General features: G+C 35.4%; 1 pseudogene; it reads right to left on the bottom strand.

Annotated features, from left to right (window-relative positions):
• Positions 1 to 660: 660 nt before the first annotated feature.
• LOC120177031 lies at positions 661 to 3565 on the bottom strand (annotated as a pseudogene).
• Positions 3566 to 5526: the final 1961 nt, after the last annotated feature.

Consider the following 5526-nt stretch of genomic DNA (forward strand, 5'->3'; position numbering starts at 1 on the left):
CTAGATTAATCAAGTTTAAGTTTTAATTGAGCATGATTTTTTAGAGAAGTTGAATTGCTTTTAAAAAGAAAATTGGAGGTTAAAAACTTTTTAAGCCCAAATTTTAATAACCAGCCTAACATGAAGTCATCTGATCCATAGAGGTATAGAAAGATGAAAAAAAAAATCTCACCATTCAAGTGGGCAATAATTTGGTTCAACCATTGTTTTCCCGGTGGGAAAAGATTGGAATTGAAGGTTCAAATTTTACTTATTCCATTTAATAGAATGATGTGGAAGAAGAGTGGGAAACTATATTATTATACGGCTGAAAATTGCTCAGTGAAGAAACAAAATACAGTGCACAGTACATGTATTTATGTCTGGTCCCACATGATGTGTTTCTTTGATGTTTTAGGAGTTGGCCATCCATTTCCATATTTTCTTCTTTTTCGAACTCAAAATCAGTCGTGACAAATTTAGATTGTTGAGTTCAAATTGACAAATCGAGATTGACAGATCCATCCGCATGACTGTCTTTTGACACCTTAATAAAGAGCAAAAAATCTCTGTAGAATATATAATTGTCTTTTGACGGCGGCATTAGAGATGTATTGCTTTCTTCTTATTTCCTTCCGTTGAAAGAAACATGAAATTTCTAGTTTCCAGCTTGCACCATAATTGGCAACAACAGTTTGCACATTCTTATTGCCGGTAAACATAATCAATCAAAGCAACATAGCTCAATTACAAATACATAACACACCACCATGGATGACTTCAACATCCATTTGTTCGCAAAATGAAATTCAACTTCTATAAACTGAAAACAACGATAAGGTTAGCCGGATGACTGTGCACCTCAGCCAGGCCCACCAAAATTATTGAGACTGAAATGCAGCCTCTCTATAAATCCCAGGTGACATTGGATCTCCTAAGCAGTTTTCGGCACTTTATCAGGCATAATGTTATCGGGAAGGATAAGCTCAGGAGGTGTCTCACGAACAACCCCAAGCATCGAATCGTATTCCTCGTCATGACGTGCAAATTTCTTGCGGAGCATCGTCTCTAACTCGATTTCATCAAAGCCCTTTGCATTTTCAGCTGCATGAACTTGTGCCAAATTGGTATAATTTACGGCTGACTGGGAAATGAAGGCCATCTCTTCTTCTGTTAGCTTTCTCAGGAACCTGGCTGGGTTACCTCCCCAAACCTGCAATAGTATACGAAAATATACGTTGGCAAATTTAGAAATTATTTATAAGATACTTTTTGAGCTAAAAAGTTGGATCAATTCATTCCCCTTGTGTTAATCTATTATATTTAACTTCAAGAGGACCATTAGCAAAACCACCACCAAGGTTTCTTGTCAGACCTAGGCAGTGGCAAGTTTCCTCTCCCTCGACATTCATCTCATATGAGAAATGCAGGATGGGCCATGCTTCCATTTTCGGAAAAGTATAAACAATACCAGTTACGACTACAATCTCTAGTTTTTAGCAAAAGAATCGTATACTGCTCAATGCTGACTTCAGTACTACTACTATCATCTCTATTTTACCTATTTCATGTTTCTTTAACTATAAAGATCTGCATCTAAGAACAAATAACAAAGTTATGATAATAAATAGAATATTACTACTACTATCATATCTATTTTACCTATTTCATGTTTCTTTATGCTAAAAAGATTTGCATCTGAGAACTAATAATAAAGTTATGATATTAAATAGAATATATATATGATTTAAAGAAATAATGACACCCAAATGTCAGTTAAAAAGTGTCTATAGACCTCTCTGCATGGGATCCTTGTGTTCTGCCTCACAAGAGCTCCAGCAGCAACCATGGCATGCTTCTCAACATAAACACCATCTAATAGGGTAGCCCCCATACCAACAAATGCTTCATCCTCAACAGTACATCCATGTAAAACAGCACTATGACCTGCCCAGTTTCAATCAGTGATTACTTTTTTTTCATGATATTAAAACCACAGACAAGGGCTACTTTTAAGGATGGGTCACTCACCAACAGTAACATTACTTCCAATAATAGTTGGTAAAACCTTCCCACTTAAGTTAGATTTTGCAACATGAACAAGGGAGTTATCTTGGATATTTGTTCCAGGCCCAATACTGATGCTATTGACATCACCTACATACATCAGAAGTCGATTCAGAAAAGAAATCGAGGATGGAGTTATAGCATGGCACAACACACAGAGATAAGAGAGAGGGAGGACAGAGAGGGAGGGAGAGAGTAATTCAAGTTACAAAAGATACAAGCTGAGAAGTTTTACTTCAATCCCAATTTTTAATAGAAACACCATAAAATGGATGGATCATGAATTTTTGAAGTTTCTTATCACTTTAAGAGCTAGATAATCATTATTATATGAGATTCATATTTTTATTTGTCATAAAAGTAACACAATCCAGCATGAATTACAGGCTTACAGCTTATGCCACTTTAGTAAAAAAAGAAAAACAATAGATGAACTTTGCTATTTTGCCCATAAATCATACAGAATATAGTTCTTTACAAGTTTCTAACCCCAGCTCCCTCATTAAAAAATTCTTAGTTTTGTCGCACCACAAAATGCAATAAGATGCCATAATGTTAAGAAAAGCACCAAGAACTAAGATCATCATATCATACAAATACATTCCTTACAGTCGTTAATATCGTGGGTATCATTTCATCCCCTAAAACAAATTCTTTAGCCTAACTACATAATTGCTTCCACTTATAAAAAATCAGAAGTGTTCTAAATTGCCATCATGGATCTTGGTTGTAAAAATGTTCCTTTGAGACGAGATATGCAATTTATGATTATATACCAAACACATTTGGTGAATGCTTAGTACAAAGTAACAAACAACATCCTTACCTTCATCTTCCTAAGACTAATGATTGTAAGCATGATTCCGAACCTTGGTTTCAGGTATTAAATTAATTATTGATACAAAGTAACAACCACATCCTTAAACCCTAAACTTCCATAAAAACAAAAGCGAGATAATTTAAAAAATAAATGGCGTTAGCCACTCCTCCTGCTTACCTCTCAAAACATCCATACCAGATAGAAGAACCCCGTCCGACCTGAACATCGCCGATGACGGAAGCGCTAGGTGCTACAAAGGCATCTCTATCAACAACCGGGGCTTTGTCAAATATGTTCATCAACGTCCGATGCCTCGAAACTAAAACAAAAACCAAATCCAGACAACTGAACTTTAATCTACGCCTATTTTGATTTAAGAAATGTTGTTTAAGTTTTGAATTACATAATCGCATTCCAAAACGAATCACAGATCCGTTAAAAGATGGATCAAAATATGAAATTGAAAGAGGGAGGATTAGGGTTGTAGAACACTCACGTTGTTCTTGGAAATAGTAGTTGCCTTGGAGGCGACAACCAAGGCGATTGAGGGCTTGGCCGGTTTCTCGGATCCAGAATCCAACGGTGTAGATAGCTTTCCCCAATGTTCCCATCTTTCTGTTCTTATTCTACTTGAGATTGACGGAGATTGTTGTTTTCCCAGCTGAGAAAGCGAGGTTTGAAACCGGAGAAAAATATATAGAGAGAGAGAGAGAGATCCTTCGTGTCCAGCGACCATCTACGGCTACTTGTAATACAGTTTCTCATCGTTCGTCATTCACATTCCGCCACGTGTTTCTCCGATTTGGTTGAATGCACAGAAACGTTGTCGTATTAATACTGTTTACTTGTTTTCCCTTTCTTGAGAAACCTAGTCCTTCAACTATTTAATTCATGTACAACTAGAAACTGAGCAAATAAGGACCAGGGTTAATTATTTTCATTAATACCTACCTTTTGGGAAATTTAAAAATGATATGATATTTTCTATAAAATCTAAAGTCCTTAGAAAATATATTTTGATGGATAGGTTTATTGATTATGTAGTTTGCTTTAATTTTATATCTTTTAGTTATTTTATTTAGGAATATATAAAATATAAAATGATAAAAATATAATATTAATTATAAAAATTTAGTTAGATTTTTAAATAATAGTATAAATATAGAGAAAATAACCTCAGTGACCAAAAATGCCTTATAATATACGATTTTAACCAACTTTTTTTGGATTTGCCAAAATGACCAACTAAATTGCAATGCGATCGATAATTCGCAACGCGATCTCCGGTATCGCAAATCAGTTTCCAGATTCGCAACGTGATTATGACTATCGCATTGCGATTTTCTGACTATCGCAATGCAAATATGTAAATCGCAATGCGAGTATGACTATCGCAACGCGAATATGTAAATCGCAATGCGATTATGACTATCGCAATGCGATTCTGACTATCGCAACGCGATTCTGACTATCGCAATGCTGAATTTCAAATTCGCAACATGTTTTAGTTTCGCAACACAAATGTTTTGGGTATATAACTATGCAGCAGAAGCAACTCATAACCTAAATCCCTAAATCGCAACTCATTCCATCTCCATCTATCACTCTCTCCGGCGACATCCGTTCTTATATCCAACGACATCCTTCCCTATCCGGCAACAGGTTTTAGTTTCGCAGCTCGTTTGTTTAGTAAATTAATTTATAATAATGAAATCATCTAATATTGATCATGTTTGGATAGATTTGTGTTTTGGAGGGTCATGGGAGAATGTTTATGGTGTTTTACAATATATGCCTTTACCCATGAATCTTCAACTAAAAATGTCATTAAAAAAGTTAACTTATAAAACTCTAATGTTACGTGTTGCAAATAAATTGAATTTAGAGCCCTTAAGTGGATTTAGGCTATCTTATCAGAGAAAAGGTAAAGTTTATTTGTTAACCGACAATGAAGATGTTGAACGATTCATTGCTTACATTAGTGTTTCGCAAGATGATGTTACATTGTATGTTGTTGAACCTAGAAGTAGTGAAGTTGGGTCAGTAGCGGGTAGTAAATCAACTAAGTTTTTCAACCCCAGTTTATGGTGCTCAAAATTTAATGGTTCCACCACAATTTCATCACCAAACAAATTTTGTTTCACCACATTTCCAATACCAAACACAATCTCAAAACCCACAACCTTTCCCTAATCCAAATCTCAATCAACTTTCAGCACCAAATTCCGGTTTTCGTATTAACCAGTTAGACGATGATGAGCCAACAAAAAAATTGTGAGTACTAGTCGGTATTCGAAATTTGATCTTGGTCAATACCCGGACTTTGATCTTGGTCAATACTCAGATTTTTGATGATGTTTCAGAAGAAGAAACAGACCCTGCGTGTAATAATTTTGATATTGATTAATACCCGAATTTTGATGATGAAACAGCCGCTGCCGAGGAAGATATTATTGATGATAATGAGGAGGAAGTTACGACTGTAAATGAACATGTTGAACATCTATTCTGTAATTCATATAACCCTGAAGAAGAAAAAGAAGAAGAAGAAATCCCCGAAGAAAAGTCCCCAAAGAAAATGCCACGGGAGTATAACTGGAATATGCCAGAATTACTTCAGATACCGGAAGAAGAGTTGGTAAAAATAGCAGTTGATTGTT

Source organism: Hibiscus syriacus, unplaced genomic scaffold, assembly GCF_006381635.1.
Source record: "Hibiscus syriacus cultivar Baekdansim isolate YM2019G1 unplaced genomic scaffold, ASM638163v2 tig00112281_pilon, whole genome shotgun sequence".
Classification (NCBI taxonomy): Eukaryota; Viridiplantae; Streptophyta; class Magnoliopsida; order Malvales; family Malvaceae; genus Hibiscus; species Hibiscus syriacus.